The 19,126-nt window shown below is 46.1% G+C and overlaps 1 pseudogene; it reads right to left on the reverse strand.

Moving 5' to 3' along the window:
- Nucleotides 1-383: 383 nt before the first annotated feature.
- On the reverse strand, nt 384-2,737 carry LOC144120349 (uncharacterized; annotated as a pseudogene).
- Nucleotides 2,738-19,126: the final 16,389 nt, after the last annotated feature.

Genomic DNA, 19,126 nt, shown 5'->3' on the forward strand with positions numbered 1-19,126 from the left:
CCAACTGGTATACGCGCTCTCCAGCAGGCAGGTTCCGCAAGAAAAAAATCTGTGTGATCTGGCCAAATCAGTCTCTGTTCTGCATAATATGTTGGTTGCCAAGGTGACTGCTGAACAAAGCATACGTGTATAAGCATGTCCATGCAATATCTGGCTCGGTGGACAGGAAACTGGGAATCTGTAGCTGGTTGGACTTGCAAGAAGCTCGTAAAAGCGTGTGCCGAGATGATGCTCATGTCGGCCTCCGATGCAGCAGAAAGGGAAGCAACACATCTTGCTGCTCGTCGGACAGTTCTAACGTTCATACACTTTGAACTTGTAACCCTCACCTTGGTTCTGTCGAGATAATATGAACCCGAGGCTAGCCTCACTGGGGACCCTGGCTAATTGCTGGCCATCCTCGCTTCCACGAACTCCTGAATAGAAGGCCTTCTGAAGGACGAGGTCATTGGTGCTCGCAAAGCGCTTGTGCTGGCTTCTGATACACCAGTGAGAGATTGCCAGAGCTTGCTGCTGCTGATAACTTCTTTCACAAGCTTTCCGACATACTCTGGAAATGTAGTCTTCATCGGAGGTTATATAAAAAGGCTCCACTCAAGTTGTTCATTCGGGATGAAGCATAATACTTACTGTAAGTGTTATGTGTCTTGATGGGACAAACTGTGTGATGCCTTTTCGCGCCTTGGTGGTCTTCACCATCCAGCGTGAATTGCCTTCCTGGGTCACAGCCTGGGAGGGGTCCGAATTTTCATTTAAATGTGCGATGGCAAGTCGAATCCTATAAGTTGATATTGCATAAGGTGGCAATTGTGACTCATGACCCCCAGTAGATGGACATCGTTAGGTGCTGACTCTTGAAATAAATAACTGCCTCAAGGCACAGGACAGAACTGCAATATAATATTACTTTGCAAGCATCCCTTCTGGGGAAGATACCGCAGAAATTGGTGCGAAGTCAATCAGGACACTGTAGAATGCCTCCAGAGTACATGTTTGGCCATGGGGCGACACCTGTGCAATATCCTTGATGAGGCGCTTGTCCCCGGTGATCTACATGAAGTGATTATATGCCTGGGAATCTTGAGGAAACGGTATGCTTTAAAAGAGTTCTCTAGGCCACGGCAACAAAAGTTATCGTGGTCCAACCACACTCCCTCCGGCATGTCGTCGTGGAGACACCTTGGATTCAGTCAGTCATGTCCAGAGTGCTTGTTGATGACGTTATTTTGCATCCTCTGCAAGATGTCGACGACCAGCTTTGGATCGCCCCCTATTGCCCGTGCTGTCCAGCACATGTGGTTGGTGGCTGCCTTAATCCACATCTCCAGTTCCTGGCTTCCAGCCCACTTGCTTGCCGCAGCCAGCTTTTTCTTCAAGGCTCAAATTTAAAAAGATATATCACGGAACCATAAACCACATTCTGTGCAAGCAAGGAGCTTTTCTGTCAGGCTATCAAATTTCTTACATTTAGAGATGTGCCAAATGTCGGAGTATTGGATGATATTGGGTTCAAGGGTCTGCATGTACTTTTGTTTGGCAGGGCGGCGGTCAGTAGTGAGAGACTGGATTTTGATACCTGTGTCGTGCATTGTTGGGGGATACCAAGATGACAATAAATTGAGTATCTACCACTTTAACCTTTGTAGCATGCTGCTGCTAGGTACCGACATATGCATGCATGCAGATACATTTTTCCTTGAATTCCAGCTTCTTCATTAGGTCTTCCTTCTCCATGTTCACGCTGGACGTTGCCTGCTCCAACTGCATGAAGTCGGGTTATAAGCATTACATTATTGTATTTACACTCAGCTTACCAACGACTTACATAGATATAGATCATTGAATTACTGCTAAAGTTTTCAATCCACTGACCTCCCACAGCTGGACCTGGACCGAGTGAAGAATTTTGATGATCTGCTGAACATGCGTGGTGTATGTCAGATATTTGGCAGAAAACCCAGTGGAGTCCAATCGTCCGTCACTAGTGACATCAACCTCTTTGTTGCGCAACTGGTCGATGAGTCAAGCTTGTTCTTGTAGCCAAATCTGTTTAAATGTTATTCCATTTCTTGACTAGCCTTCCATGTCGTAAAATAACAATTTAGTTTGACTGTCCGCTACTTTAGCGGTCGTGACTAGAACACAACCAAAGCAAAAAAAAATGACAGCAGAAGTGTGTTCGTTTAATCTGAACCTCATTTCTGCCTTTTGGGCTCCCTTGAATTGAAGAACTTTTCGAAAACACCGCTGCTTTGTTCATGAAAACTAGCAGTCTGGTCATGCTGGGGTATAATACTTCAGTATGTTTCTTTTGTTCGTCACCTTTTGTACACCAGGAAACAGGAGGGCATTTTGATAGGTGTAGAAGATCTGGTCGCTTGGGACCTGCACATTCATGTGACGCAGGATCTTCCAGCCTGGAAGCTATATTTGCCCCTGAAAAGAGCAGATGTCTGGACAGCAGAAGGTTTCCTGCTGCCCTTCCTATGATGACAGGCTTGCTGTTCCACGTCCGGACATGTTCCGAGGGGCAGACACTGATGACATTGATGAGGCTGCCCTTAGTGGTAACGGTTGTTTCGCAGGGCTTTGAGCACTGTGGGCATGTCTGGAAGAGCTCCCTCAGACAGCTCTCGAACACCAAGACCTGCCGTTCTTTTTCTGGGAACGGCGGTGTACGCTCTGAGCATGGCTCACTGGAATCAGAAGAGTTCCAACTGTTAGGCCCAAAACCCATGCATATGTGAAGAGCCCACCTTTCGATATTGTCATGGTGGATTGGAGAGTAGCTGGAGTCAGAGTCTGGACTATCACCCTGTGGGGATGTGCTGCCAAGTTATTCACTGCTGCATGTGGCCAGGACGAAGGATGGGAGCGGCAAGAGCTCCTCTGTGACAAAGACGGGAGAAGCCGTAGCTGCTGCCACTGTAGGGAAGCGAATTTTCATCCACACAAAATGGGCGAAGTACAATACGGACTTACAAACGGCTTCGGATATAGTGCTGTGCTCGACAGAACCACTGACCTGGTGCAGACAACTGTTGGCTGTAACAGTTTAAGGCCCTGCCTCAGAAGGATCTGCTTGAAGGTCTCTGCTCTCAAAGATGGTTGTACAAATGCAGATCACCCACTTTGCTTTCTAAAGCATTTCGGTTTAGAAGGACAGGGACTTGTCATGGAGCCCACACATATCATACGTGAAAAAAACGGTTGACAGGCATCTGCCACCTGTTCAAGTTTTTCGCTGGCAACACCTGGGGAATGTCGCCTAGTGCCATGTTACAACTGTACAGGGTGCTTTTTCTAGGATTTCTGCGGTACAGCTTGCCAGCAATAAACAACACAGGCAAAACGAATCTACGCACAATACAAAGTCTTCAGGGTCAAGTGCTCCGGATCTGTCTAGGCCTGCCTCAGAGTGCTTCAACAGTGGCTACGATAGCAATCGCTGGAGACCACCTTGTCAAGACCCACATTGAAATTGAAGTACTCAGGACCCATACAAGGCATCTAGCCGGGAATCCTCGTCACCATTTAGCCTCTCTACCAGCGGACAGGCCAAACACTTCTTTCAGCCAAACGATAACTGCATATGATGAATCATTGCCAGCTTGTTTCACTCCGGTTGCGAGACCTTCGATCCCTGCATGGTGCCTCGCTCAGCCAAAGCCAAAAATCAACCTCGCAATACCTGGTATCTCGAAAAAAGCTGATTTGTCATCACCAGCCCTTAGACAGCTCACGCTACTACATTTGTACGAGAACTACCGTGACTCAACGCATATTTACACTGATGGATCTGTCCTTAGAAAGCAGCTCTGCGGCGGCAATCGTCATTCCAGCGAAAGCTACAACAATCAAATTTAAGACGACCCACGCGACAACATCGACGGCAGCAGAGCTCGCAGAGCTCTTAACTGCCCTTCATCACATCGGTGATGAACCGTCACACAAATGGACAATATTCTGCGATTCGAAAGCGGCACTGCAGTCTCAACTGTCACCTCTACGACGCGGACCGCACGAACAACTAATCTTCCATATTACAGAGACGTTACACCATATAAGTGATGTCGGCCATGAAATAACGTTCGAGTGGCTTCCAAGTCACTGCGGGATTATCGGCAATGAACGGGCGGATCACGCTGCCCGCTCAGCCCATACTGAGGAGCGCCACATCCCAATTCCTCTTTCTGAACTGACGCGGCAGGGAAGCTCCGCCTACTTGCTCGGCAGTGCACCGAGTCGCAATGGAATGAGCCACATTTAAGAAATACGCGACTGTACTCACTTCATCCAACATTAAGTCTTCGAGCGCCATCACAGCTTCGCCGTAGAGACGCCACACTTTTGTATCGACTTTGGTTGGTTGTTGCCTTTACTAAAGCCTATGCCTTCCGCATAGGGATGACCGACACCCCAACCTGTGACCACTGCGGCCATGAAGAATCAATTGGCCATATATTGTGCTCCTGCCCGCAGTACAGTCCACAGAGGGCATGCCTTAGCCACGAACTTGACCAACTGGACGACCAACCGCTATCCGAAAAAAGAATTCTACAACATCGAAAGGACCTACCATCGCAGAAGAAGGCCGTGCAAGCGCTTTTGCGCTTCTTACAATCTACCGGCCTGTGTGAAAGACTAACTGGAACGCCTCGTGTGTGTGTGTCTCCATGTGTGCACGTTCCTTTTTTTGCGTTTTCCTCTCTGTCATATTTCTAACCCCTATCCCCCATCCCCAGTGTAGGGTAGCAAACCGGAGACTCACATCTGGTTAACCTCCCTGCGTTTGCTTTTCATTCTCTCTCTCTCTCTTTCTCGGTTTAGAAGGCTGGGGGTGGTGAAGCATAGCATTTCTGCTTTGCTTAGCATTTCATCGCTTCACAATAAATATATTTCGGTACTTCGTCAGTTTCTACCAGGAGCACAGCCTCGGCATTCACTACGCAAAATCCGTGCGCTCCTAGCGCTGCACGGCTCCTCCATTCGTGCACAGTGGGCGCCCAGCCACTGCGTAATTGCGACCAACGAGCAAACTTACGAACTCGCGACTGCCCCACACCAGCTGCTTCCGAGCGACCTGCCTCTTGCACTGGAGGTCATGCGAGCAGTTGGTTATCTACGATCGCCTCCGACAGCAGAATCACCCCGAACCCGGAATAGCACGAGGGAAGCGCATAAAGAGCGTCAGTGGCCGCTCCCAGATACGGCCGGCGGCCGCGGTGGCTGAGTGGTTATGGCGCTCGGCTGCCGGTCCGGAAGATGCGGGTTCAATCCCGGCCGCAACGGTCGAATTCCGATGAAGGCGAAGTTCTAGAGGCCCGTGTGCTGTGCGATGTCAGTGCACGTAAAAGAACCCCAGGTAGTCGAAATTTCCGGAGCCCTTCACTACGGCGTCCCTCATAGCCTGAGTCGCTTTGGGACGTTAAACCCCCTGAACCAAAGCAAACCAGATGCGGCCGGAGTGCGCGATTATCAGCCGTTACAAACTAAAGGTGATGGCGCCTTTGCCAGGGTAGCGGCCTGCCTTGCTTCGCCGTCACAGCAGACGATGCGAATGTCCGACTTAGCACGATAGACTCACGCAACCAGCCCAAACAAACAGCACTGCCGATGAAATGCCATATGTTTGCGAATTCTGAGCACGAAGAATGCGCCTCTTTAGCTGACAGAACCAGTCTACGGCGCGTGAATCTGCCGAACAAGCTGTGTCACAATTTTCGAAGCTCTTCAGACCGACCACACACTTTCGAACGCGAAGCACGAAACTTTCGTGCTAAATGTTACCATGCCTTGTATCACGTTGTATTGCCCCTCCTGCCCGGGCCTACCAAGGCTGGCAGTAATGAATAAAAAAATAAATGAATAAGCATTATTAGTTCCTTAGCTTCCACAAATCATGATCATTCACCTCATGATACAGTCACGTAACTTTTAAAACAAACTATATTTTCAGCCTGACGCATGTTCGAGTCAGCGGCCGTACTGAATGATGCGAGCGTTCGCGCCGTGCCAAGAAAAGAAAGTTCATTCGTAAAAATACTTACGAGGACTCTTTGGCGCTTCGGGGCTTGTTTATCGGTTCCGTCGACGACGGGAAGTCGAAGCGTGGGCAGAGCGTTCCACCGCAGGCGGGACACACACAGGTCGGCCCGATGGAAAGGGCATGCCTCCACTGTCAAGCAGAAGTATCTGGGCCCTTTGGGCAGTTTTTTTAAGTCCGGTTAAGGCACGTCACCACCGAACAAACATCCGGCATCGCGAAAATATCACTCGCGAACCGGACGGAACTTGCGACAAAACGCGATGGCGTCCCACAGATCACACAAAAAAGTTCAGATCCAAGGATGTCGTACGATAGCAAAAGTGGGAAGTGGGACAGACACGGGACCTTCGAGGAAGGAGAACCGCGCGCACCGACAAACCACTAGCAAAAAAGCGAGGGCGTAGAGAAACATGCTTACGTAAGTGCTTACTTAAGTATTCTTCTCTATGGCGAGGCGAACGCTCCCTCGGCGAATGAAGAAGCAACTACAGAAGTCACTTCTGTGGCAGCAGAAGAGGAGAAAACATAGTCCTGCTGGTTCGGGCTTGTTTCTTTTTTTGTGATATATTCTATGAACCGCGAATATGTAGAGGTTTCATCAAAAATATTACGGCGTGTTCAGAAAGTGCAATAGAAATTACTTCCAATATTTTCACGGTTTTCATTTCTCTACCGTAGGTGAAAGCAAACAGTACACGCGTATATTTATTTCAGGGGGCTTACTTTGCGGCTATATTGTCTGTGACTGCAACCTTTTATTCACAGAAACCTAAAAACAAAATAAAAGCGAAAGCGAAGCCGCCACAAGACTGCCCGAAAAGCACCCCAAGCGTTGTTTGATATTGCCTAAGCACAGCGAACAGTTAAAAAAAATGTGGGGAGCCGGGACGTTCAGTTTGATTTATTTAGGCCAATTGGCTGCACAGGACAACAGTTCGAAGTTTCTAAGAATGCTAAGAACGTGTACAGCAAGTTCCCGCGGTAACAAGACGAGTACAGATTCCTCTTCAGTGCACCTTCAAGGACAACGCAGTGAGCTATGGTAAGAAAAATCTCATCATGGGGCCCGGTATAGCCCCGGCCCGGTCCAGCCGCCATTGAAGAGGCTGATTGCTCAATGTCCAAAAGAATAGCTGGCAAAGGCACTCAAATCCTAATAACGCATAAAATTGCTTTGTTAAACGGAAAAACATGAGAAGATAAAGCGGGTTCTCTAGCCCGGGTTTTTAATTAGGGATCTGATCTGTGAATGGCTCCGATATTGCGAACGCCTAATGAAAAGTGTTGCTTACATACAAGTGTAATAAACTACTTTGCGTTACCTGCACGCCTTTAATCAGTCATTTTTGACGACTTGCGTTGTCTAAAACACTCTGAGGTCTTCACAACCGTAGACCTAGGGAATGAAGGAGTCTTCATCTTTGCACTTAGAATCGTCCAGACAAGCAGAGAAGCCTTTTTGAAGGAGTCTGCTTGTCCATTGCATCTGGGATAAAAAGCAACTTTTACACTCAAGCTTGTATGTGACGGCTCAGTGATACAGATTGCTGATACTATTCAAGCAGAATAAATGTTTCCAGGAGACCTTATAAGGAAATCAACACGCTTTTCACGGCGCGACACCAAATAAATAATTTGCTGATGACAAAGCAGTGGATCCTGATAAAATAACTCATAACGTTGCTTAAAAACATTTGTGTCTTTATGAACTCTGCGAACAGCTAAATCATGACCCAGTAGTCTTAAAGCATGACTGTTGTGATTTCTGACGTCCCATTGAGCGGCTTGCAACATCCGGTTTAAGCAATCGTACAGATGCGCCCAGTAAAACATGGTACACCTCACAACTAAAACCCATCTACGGTGGTATACCTCAGGGGAACATTGTGACCTCTTCCCTGTTTAATATTCGGCTCCAAGATATCGTGCGCTTGTTTAACCTGGTGAAGCGAAAAATGTATAAGGATGATAGTATGCTTTGTGTGGAAATAACATAAATTAATCAGCAGATACCTTCGCTTCTATGCTCTCCTATTTAAACAGATGGAAGGAAAAATATTGATTTCGCGATTATCTTCGCGAAGGCAGGAGTCTGTATTGCCGCGAATATGTGCAGTGTTTGTTCATTCTTCAAAGCTGCCGGCACGCCGCTTTATCGCTTTGTTTGTGATGCAAGGTGCGACCAGATTTATCCAGGTGGAGCTGATTCTAGGTTCGTGAATCTTCGAGTAACATTGCACGCTTTATCTCCAAAGTTCGCTACCAGCTTTAAATTGACGACGGCCGAGAGTGGCGGGCATTCTGTTCGACGACCGTGGAGCACGCTTGTTGCTACACCGCCGCCGAATGATTCAGTCCACTTTGGGAGCAAGTCAGCCCAAAAACGTGCTTTGTTTAGACGCCATTCTTGCTTTTTCTGCTCTCTGGACTGCAGTCACCACCATGTTTCATATGGTGGAGGTGCTGGGTCCCTTCCATGCGTCCGTGCCACGAATTGGTAACGCGTCCCCGACTGCCGAAGGGGAACGCTATCGCGTGCAGGTTTGAACAAGACAACAAACCGATCAGACAAAACAAAACTAACCCTGTATATATAACTTAAAGAAAAAAAGCCAACAAGAAAGTAAAACGCCGAGAAAAACACACACCCAATACGCGTACAACACTACAGGTTAAAGTAAAGAGTTCACCAGGTATAAAGCGTCCAAAGTGAAGCGGGGGATGCCTTGCAGACACGACGGACGCGGGTTGATGGACTGCGACGCGTCGCTGGCATAGAAGGAAGCAGTGGACGCAAGCCAGGTGGTAGTAGGAGCGGAGATTACCACCGGAAGACGCCCGTGGCATCCCGTCAGCCGCCCCAAGAACTTGGCAGCAGCAGAAGGGCAGCCAGGACCCGTCGACGGCGTCCCGAAACGCCGGAGGCTTAGTGCAGGCTATTTAAGGGAGCTTCTCGGCAGCATGGACCCTCAATCCATTGGCTGCCACCTGAGTTCGGCGGCAGTGCGCTAACCACACCTGTCTAAGGAACGTTCTCTGCTCTCTGCTTTTGCAGATTTTCTAAGGTAGATGTACACTGGTAGCGTAGGCTCCATAGACGCCCATTGGTCCGAAAAATGGCGGCTCGTGGGCACTCCAGCGCCCCCTGGATTTTGGGGGGCAAACTACGCAAACGTGACGTAGAATGACGTCACGCATACGTATGGTTTTGGCGCGAATTATAAAGCGGTCTTTCTGTAGAATCCGCGTTTTCGAGCCCGTACCTCTCGAAGGTTGCTGCCTTTCAGCGCGCCCCAACCTTTGCCAGTCAAATGTGCTCGAGTTCCTGCTAGTTATGGCCTTGTTAATGTGCAATTGGGAACGCAGTGAAAGTGACTGGTAAAGGAGGGGCAGCATAGAAAGGCAGCAACACTTCCAGACACTGGCGAAGCATGCATGATTCGTAGTGCAAATACTGGTGCTAGTACTTTTGAGAGCTTTTGAGTACAGCAAGGTATGATGCACAAAGCACTGGCTCAAGTGCACAGTTCGCAATAGAGTGTACGGCAAGTATGGTTTTCATAGTTTCATATTCATTTTTTATTGCAGCAACCAAACAAATACAGTCACAAAGCACACCCTTGGCACACAAACAAAAAATACATGTCACAAGCAGCACAAGCAGTATTGTTTAAGTTGGCTAATCATCTCAATAGTCACAGTGCAGAAGGAAAAAGCCCTGAAGTGCCACGAACGTTGTCAGTTAGGAAACTGAAAAGTATAGAAAACAATGCTACGACAGCTTCAATTGAAGCAAACATAACATGACATAAGTAGGCGCATCAACACAGACCATAGAGCACACTGGGATTATTCTTCACATTTAATTTCTTCAGCTGAAAGAATATAGCAGGTGCGTTTACATCTGCAAGGCAATGTTAAAGCCAGCTTTAGCACCCTCAAACGTGCTCAAGGTAGGAGCAAATACCATACATTGAGCCGGCGTACCATCTGTACCATCTCCAGAGTACTTCTAGTCGTTAGCCGGATCAATTTGAAGTAATTTTACGTCAACAAAAGTACACATGAAGTACAGCGTACAGTGAAGTGCAAGGACATTCGCGGGGCAAGGACATTCGCACACCTCAGCACTGAAAGTGTGCGCCCTGCAGTGTAGTACATAAATATCCCCGAAAACATGAAGCCAAGTACGCACGAACGGGTTACAGCTATGAAACACGAGCGAACAGCCCGACGAAACCATATCGAAGCTATCGCGCATAACTAGAGCAGACGACACACCTGTGAAAGTCCAGCGGGAATCGGTGTAGCGTGACACCAATGGTACTATCCACGCTGTCGCAGTGTACCACGGAGAATCGTTTCTTCACATGCCGCAAGCTCATCTTGAAATGAAGCGCTAAGCGCTTCAAAAGAAGAGCGCGAAGCGTGCAAAGACGGAAAAAGACTTCGCACTGGCCGCACGCCGAAGGAAACGACAAAACCGAGAAAACTGCCGCAGCGGTGCAGCGGGGTGCAAATCTTACCGAACGGTGACAAAGAAGCGACGTGCAAGGACGACGAAAACTTCGCAAAAAGAGCATTTTGAGACCGGCGAGCTAAATTTATACGCTTTACCAGGCGCGCCATCGCAGACAGCTGGCGATAAGAAATCGCTTCGTGAGCTCCCGCCACTGTGGCCGGGTGCTTAGCCGGGTATCGAAACAAGGCCTGCAAAGACGCGCTGTAATGCACCGCACACTCATGAATAGGGGGCAGGTCAAGAGTGTTGCAAAAATACAAAATTTGCCAGGTTTTAATAAAATGACTTACCTCTTTCATAAAACAAGGTGCTAATATATTTTTTCTTTTCTATTGGCAGACTACATTCCAATTTTGTAGCTTTATTAATTCTTTATATGAGTGTTTTGCCCCCCATCCTCTGGTTGTGCTGCAGTCGCGCTAAACCACTTTTCGGCCCAGCCTTCGCCACCACTTTAAATCCGCCTTCGATTTTCTGCACGCCGCATCCTGCGCTACCTCGCAACGAAAACCCGTTCGCCGTGTCCCAGACAGATAGCATTCTGGAAGCAAGATCATCGTTTGGAACGCCATACCTACGTCACGGAAATCTACAGGGGAAGAGGCTATCAGCGCTTCAGGGGCCATTCACGGCATAAAAAGGCATCCGCAACGAGCCCACCACGCAGTTCGGCGGCAGTGCGCTAACCACACCTGTCTAAGGAACGTTCTCTGCTCTCTGCTTTTGCAGATTTTCTGCACGCCGCATCCTGCGCTACCTCGCAACGAAAACCCGTTCGCCGTGTCCCAGACAGATAGCATTCTGGAAGCAAGATCATCGTTTGCAACGCCATACCTACGTCACGGAAATCTACAGGGGAAGAGGCTATCAGCGCTTCCGGGGCCATTCACGGCATAAAAAGGCATCCGCAACGAGCCCACCACGCAGTTCGGCGGCAGTGCGCTAACCACACCTGTCTAAGGAACGTTCTGTGCTCTCTGCTTTTGCAGGTGAGAATTCTAGTGTGCAACTGTTTCTACCTTATGTATTTTGTCTGTTATTGTGGTGCACTGCTGCCGAATACTGCCCTTGCTGCATGATGTGTTAGAATGGGGAAGGGGAACGTGAAAAACGCTGGAAAAGAGTGTGAAAAAGAAACCACAGATATGAAGGAGCTGCAAGAGTTGGTAACCGCATTTGAAAATTTTAAGCGTGATTTCAGGGCTGAAATTCGCGAGCTAAAAGACAGCGTTTCATTCTGCACTGATGTTTGCACCGAAGTAAAGAACATGGCCGATGAAATAAAGCAGCTCAGGCAAGAAATGCAAGAAATGTTCAGACAGAACCAGGAACTCAAGGCAGAAAACGAACGCTTAGCGCGCAAATGTGAAGACCTTGAGCAATATCAACGATTGAACAACCTAGAAATCAAAGGTGTTTCCTCCGGATTTGATCCCCTCACTGTGGTTCAAAAGATAGGTGACCATGTTGGTGAAAAAGTTGATACTGCCGATATGGATGCATGCCACTGGGTTCGTACGCAGAATTCAGATGTGCAAAACATCATCGTGCGGTTTGTGCGCAGAAGCAAGCGAAATGACATTCTGAACAAATGCAGAAAAAAAAGTGTTGATACCACTGTGCTGGGTGATGAAACCGGAAAACCAATTTTTGTCAATGAACACCTAACTCAGGCAAACAAGGTACTGCTTTCTGCTGCAATCAAGAAAAAGAAGGAAAACGGTTGGAAGTTCGTTTGGACTGCAGGCGGAAAAATACTTGCCCGTAAAGAAGAACATGGGTCGGCTATTCAAATCGCTAGTCACGCGGACCTGGCCCTGATTACTGCATAAGAGTAGCAATCGAAACACCAGCAAACACACCAGCACACCACAGGTTAAGCATGTATAGCTACTATAGCACCCAGGAATTCAATAACCAGCACAGCAACAGAGATAGTACTTTTTCCGCAATGCATGTGAACATTCGAAGTATTAAAAAAAAGAGTGACGATATAAATACGTTTCTCGAACCGTTCAAAATAAATTATGACATCCTGGCCTTTTCCGAGACATGGATTACAACTCCTGATGATGCACCACTTTTCTCCGGCTACATTCCTCGGCATGTATATCGCGGACACAAGAGAGGCGGAGGAATCTGTATATTTTAAGGAAACACTCACGTATGAAATATTACAAGATTTCTCATTTATATCACCAGATATTGAATGCCTACGAGCACGAGTTGGGAAGTTTGTGATCTTAGTTGTGTATCGTCCTCCAATGGGGCACAAAAGAAACTTCTTGCAATTTCTTGACACGTTTTTTTCCTTCGTTGGTGCAAAACAATATTCATGCGTTATTCTGGGAGATATAAACATAGACCTTTCTTCCAATGACTTGCACGCCAGCAAACTAAAGACTCTTCTTTCTACATACAATTCCGAAAACAGCATACGCATGCCAACAAGAATAACCACACAGAGTGCAACACTGTTAGACGTATGCGTAACAAATTTAGAACCTCATGAATTCTATTCTGGAGTGCTCTCATCTGACTTGAGCGACCACTTGCCATTATTTTTTATTGCGGTATCCCAAAAGAAAACCAGGAAAGACCCGGATGCGCTGCTTCATACGCGTCGAAAAATCACTGATGAAACTCTGCAGCGCTTTGCTCGTCTGATAGAAAGAGTTGACTGAAGTGAAATCTATAAACAAAAAGACGCTAACAAAGCCTTCGATATATTCTTCACCTTGTTACGTTCCTCGTATGATGTGGCATTTCCAGAAGAAAAAGTCATTTCTCGTAGAAACAAAAAATTCCGAAAACCATGGATGAATTCACTTCTTTACAGCCGCATAAAAACAAAGGACAAAATGTACCACGAATTTTTGCACAAAAGAGACCCAGGTTTATTTTTGAAATTTAAAAAGTACCGGAACGCACTAACATCCGATCTGAAGAAAGCTAAGGCAGAATACTTCCATAGTAAATTCGATAGCATAAGAGAAAATCCTAGAAAGGTGTGGGATGCAGTAAATACACTCACTGGAAGAACTAAAAAGTGTTTAAATATTACTGAAATCACCATTGATGGCAAGATTGTGCGCGGTGATGCTCTCGCCAATGCTATGAACATGCATTTTATTAAAGTAGGCTCGAATGCCTGTACAACAAAGAATTGCACTGATCAGTCAGTATCGACCATAGCACCGTTATGCGAGTCAATTTATATGCGCCCAACAACTCCTCACGAAGTATAAATGTTAATAAACAAGCTTAAAAATAATGCTGCTGCTGGAATCGATGTCATCGGCCCGATTGAGTTGAAGTATATATCCGCAGTGATATCCGTTAGTTTGGCCTTTATTATAAATCTTACGTTGTCCACAGGAGTCTTTCCACAAAAGTTAAAGGTAGCAAGAGTCACCCCTATATATAAAGGCGCGGGCCCTGAAAACTTAGCAAATTACCGCCCTATATCCGTCCTGCCAACGCTTTCAAAAATTTTTGAAGGTGTCATTCATAACCGATTAGTGTCATTTTTTGATAAACATAACATTATTACAGAAAGTCAATATGGTTTTCGAAAAGGGAAATCAACGGAGCAGGCTTTGTTATACATTAAGGATAAAATAATTTCTAACATTGAGGATCGAAAATACACTGTAGGAGTTTTTCTCGATATTAAAAAGGCGTTCGATTCTATACAATACAACATCTTACTACACAAATTATCTATGTACGGTGTACGTGGTGTTGCCCTGCAACTTCTATCTTCTTATCTTTATGATCGATATCAAATAGTACTCATTATTGGCTCAAGTTCATCACAGTTAAAACTAACTCAGGGTGTCCCACAGGGAGCGATATTAGGACCCTTGCTCTTCCTCGCGTATATTAATGATATTGTGAAAATACCTGAATCACCAGAGATCATTATGTATGCAGATGACACTAATATTTTTTTCACATCGCATGAGATAACAGCACTCGAAACCAAAGTAAATAACTATCTAGTGCACTTGTCCAGCTGGCTGAAGGAAAATATGCTAGAACTGAATTCAAAAAAGACAACATTTACCGTATTTCGCCCAGTTAACAAACCACTGCACAAAAGAATAACACTTAAGTTTGATGACCAATGTCTTTCCTTGGTTAAAGAACAAAAATTCCTTGGCGTATGGTTCCAGGAAGAATTGTCATGGACGCCACATGTGAATCATCTAACAAATGAACTAGCACGAACCGTAGGATTTTTATACAAAGTAGGGCACATAATTCCTCTATGGCTAAAACAATTGTTGTACAACTCCCTGTTCTATTCAAAACTAATATATGGGATGATGGTGTGGGTAACCACAACAAAGGGCAATTACAATAAGCTCATAATACTGCAGAAAAAGATATTACGTTGTTATGAAAATTATTATGGACGTTAACAGCTACTACAAACTTCTCCTTTGTTCTTAAAATATAAAATGCTGAGGACTGACCAGCTATACTACTATAAACTACTTCAGTTCGTACAACTCCGGAAGCTGCACATTTGTGACAGAGAAGAAAACTCCACTTATCCTTTCCGACACAATAAAAGACGCATACCAAAAACTAGAACCAATTACGGTAAACAAACAGTTCCTTATCAAATGGCTTCGATTCTTAATAAACTTGAAGGTAACTTGAATTTCGCATCTAATATTAGCACATTCAAAAAGCACATTAAGGATGTCCTAATAATATCAGGTGTTTTGTACGGGGAGTGACGAGTACATATGACACGCATACTCAGGATGTATCCTTCTTTTGTACTATGGTTTGTCAATTTATTTTTGTAATAAGTGTCCTTCAATATATTGTCTACTGAACAAAATCTGTATAATATCCTTGCATTTTTTTTGTACTTATCATATTGTGTTAATGTTGTGGTTATAATAGCATAATTTACCCACATTTGTTTTAATTATGTGACTTACCTTCTTGTTATGCTCAAGTTTGTATTGCACTACCGTCGACTGCAGAGGGACAGAGGCCTCGTCAGGCGCCACAGCCTTTAGCCTCTGCCCCTGCAGCAGATGCTGTAACTGCTCTGCTGAAATAAATCTTTCTTTCTTTCTTTCTTTCTTTCTTAAACTTGAAAGGGACGCAGGAGGCTTGCGTCGGTGATCCAAGGGAGGTCCACGGCAGCACGGAACCAACGTCTGACGGCTGCCGCCTCCAAGCTTGAATGGAACGTAGGTGGCTTGCGTCGGTGATCCAAGGGGGGTCCACAAAGCACGGAACCAACGTCGGACGGCTGCCACCTCCACGCTTGAATCACACGATCTCCCCTGCGCTGTTTCCCTTCACACCTCGGTTTTCTGACACGTCAGCTCACCGCTTCTCGTGCTCCCCACGATCTTCATCGCAGTCGCCTCGCACACAGCATTCGCACGCGCAACGCTGGGCTGGCACGCGCAGCGCTGGGCTATCGACGTACCAATGTCAACGCACAGCACTCAAAGAACCCCCGACGATTTGGTGTGCACCTCACATAAACCGCCCCCCCCCCCCCCCCTCTCCTTCGAAAAAGTTTTTTTGACAGAGCCATTGGTGCACACAGCACTAATGTTCAAGAGGTAAACGGACAAGTTGGGCGCCGTTGAAGTCACAGAAGGCACTTTACACAGTGAGCTGTGGAAGCACATAGAGACGAACACAGAGGGAACATGGGGCCCAACCTTATACATCTTGCACAAGGAAAAACAGGAACCTTACAAATCATTGCAGACACACGTCGCACATGTCTGTAGCATAAAGTTTAAAATTTACACACTGAAGAACTCATAGCCGGAAAACGAAGAGAAATAAAAACATCGTGAGGGGCAAAATAGGTCGGGACTGAGGCAGGTGACCACACAGGGCGGTACTAAGAACTGGATATTTATTGAATAAACATCAGAGCTTATATGGATCAGTCTTGCGTGTAATATGGCACGTAATTGTAAAATGAAGATAAAACATGAGAAAACAGTTCAATGGTAACTATGACGAAAACAATCGGTACGGCGAAGGGAAGGAAACCGAGCACGAATGACAACTATTCTGTGCAAAACAAAAGAAAAACCTAGTGAAATACTGACAGAAACGCTGATTCTTTTTGAAAAAGAGACACAGCTAGAAGGCTTACTGACGCACTTATCTGGCTCCGATCTCTGGATGGCAACAGCCTCGAAAATTTACCTTTCCAACTGCCCCTTTCTTCTTCCTATGATCTCTGTGCAATTCAGCTTAAAAAATAAAAACTCGCACACACTCCTAGACCATAATTGCACAGGTAACTATTCCAAACACACCGGTTAGTAGCACTGTACATTGGGAATCAGCCCCTGCAATTTTCATACGATTCATGCAATCGGCGCCTACGTTTTCGGAGCTCTTGATGTACTCTACATGAAAGGTATACTCTTGTAATGTAAAGTTCCAACACAGTACGCTGCTGTTCAAGTGCTCTGCCTTTGTTAAATATTGCAAGGGTTGGTGGTCAGTCTAACTGATAAAAAACGTCGCTTACAAGAATATGTGGAATTTCTCGACAGCCCAGACAATCGCCGAACACAGGCGTTCAAACGCTTAGTAGCGAGATTCGTGATGTAACAACCGTCGACTCGCATATGATACTGGGTGTAAGACTCTATCATGCTCCTGCACGAGAACGGCGCCTATGTTGACCTCGAAGCACCTGTGCGAAACACTAAGTGCTTTCTGAGAACTTGAGTGCTTAATACGGGCCTGGAAGTTAATGCGTTCTTGAGCTCGTCAATAGCGGCTTGCCGCTGTGGTGTCCAAGAGAAAAGGTTGCATTCATTTTCGCGTGTCATCTCCACGAGCGGTTAGAATTTGTAGGCATAGCCAGGGATGAAATCGTATCCGGCAAGCCCTAAACAGGAACGTATTTGCTTATTGGTCTTCGGAAGCGGCACAGTGACAAGCTTTTCCACCACCGTTTCCAAAGGTCGGATCGTCCCTTATCCGAGCTGGTGTCCTTGAAATAGATGTAGTGGCTCCAATCTCACTTTTCTGCGGTCTGATCGAGACGCCGGCTTCACGTACGATGCTAAATAGCCTGTTTAAAGTCTGAAGAAATTCGTCCGAGGTAGAAGTCGCTATAACATGAACATCGTCGATGTAATGGACGACATTGCCTATGCCCTTTAAAAGAAGGCGCACCAGACGCGTAAATATAGCCGATGCTTTCTTAATGCCGAAGTGCATGTAGACGAACTCATAATGATGGGATTGGGTAGAGAACGCTGTTTTCTGTCTCGAAGCTTCCTCCAAGGGTACTTGCCAGTTGCCTTTAGCAAGGTCAAATTTCGAAAAGTGCGCCTTGGTTCAACCGCGGTAAATATTACGTCTGTTCTTGGAATGGGCTCTGCATTAGGCGCAAGAACATCATTGATGCGTCGAAAGTCGATGCAAGTCCGACAGGTGTTGTCTTTCTTTTAATCAGAACGAGCGGGGAATTGTACAGAAAATTGGAACGTTCAATGTCCCTAATTTTATCATCCTGTTTATCTTATTTTGGACCACGTCCCTCATGTAAAAAGGCAACGAGTATTGCGAGGTATTCACAATTTCAGAATTCGAGAGCCTGAGTTGGCACTCCACTATATTGGTCTTCCCATGAATCGCAGAAAAGATGTATGCATACATGTCAAGTAAGCTCCGAGTCTCCTCCTGTTTTTCGTCAACAGCACGACAAATCGGTGCCCTGCAGTATTGCAGTCGATTCGTGCTCTTGCCAGTACACTAAATACTGAAATTAAAGCTCTTATGGATAGCTTTTTTTAATGACATGGGATCAAAACTGTGCAAAAATCCCAAGGCATTGCGTACGTTTTTGAAACACAACGAACGTGAAACAGTCGGAATTGGGAATTTAGACCTCGATGGTGGGGAGGAAGAGGAGGAGGAGGAGGAGGAGGAGGAGGAGGAGGAGGAGGAGGAGGAGGAGGAGGAGGAGGAGGGAGGGAGGGAGGTTAACACGACGAATAGCCGGTTAGCTACCCTGCACGGAGGGAAAGGGGTGAGCGGAGAAAAAGATGAAGGAGAAAAGACAGTTGCAGGAAATTAAAGTCACTATGTAAAGTCATAGCGTTCAGTAAATTCACAGCCTATCTTCAGGTCACAAGTCTTCAGAAAATGGAGCAGTGCTTTGGAGGCCTTCACCGCCCACGCCAAGTTACGTCAGAGTACTTCCGTTAAATCGAGAATCTGTCACTGACACCATGTCTGATTTGGTTTTTACTCACCAAGCTGTGTTAAAATTGTTTAGTAATATCAATTCATCTTCTGCCGGTGGACCAGATGGTGTTCCTAACATTGTTTTAAAGTCGTGCACGAATGAAATGTCTCATTACTCAGTCATCTTGTTCCGAGCATCTCTTAACTCGGCGCCTCTGCCAAATGACTTGCAAAATGCTAATGTGTTACCAGTGCATAAAAGTGGTTCAGAAAGCTAATTTTTTAATTATCGACAAATTTCTTTAACCAGTGTGTGCTGTAATACGTTGGAGCACGTAATATAT

This window comes from Amblyomma americanum, chromosome 2 (genome assembly GCF_052857255.1).
Source record: "Amblyomma americanum isolate KBUSLIRL-KWMA chromosome 2, ASM5285725v1, whole genome shotgun sequence".
Classification (NCBI taxonomy): Eukaryota; Metazoa; Arthropoda; class Arachnida; order Ixodida; family Ixodidae; genus Amblyomma; species Amblyomma americanum.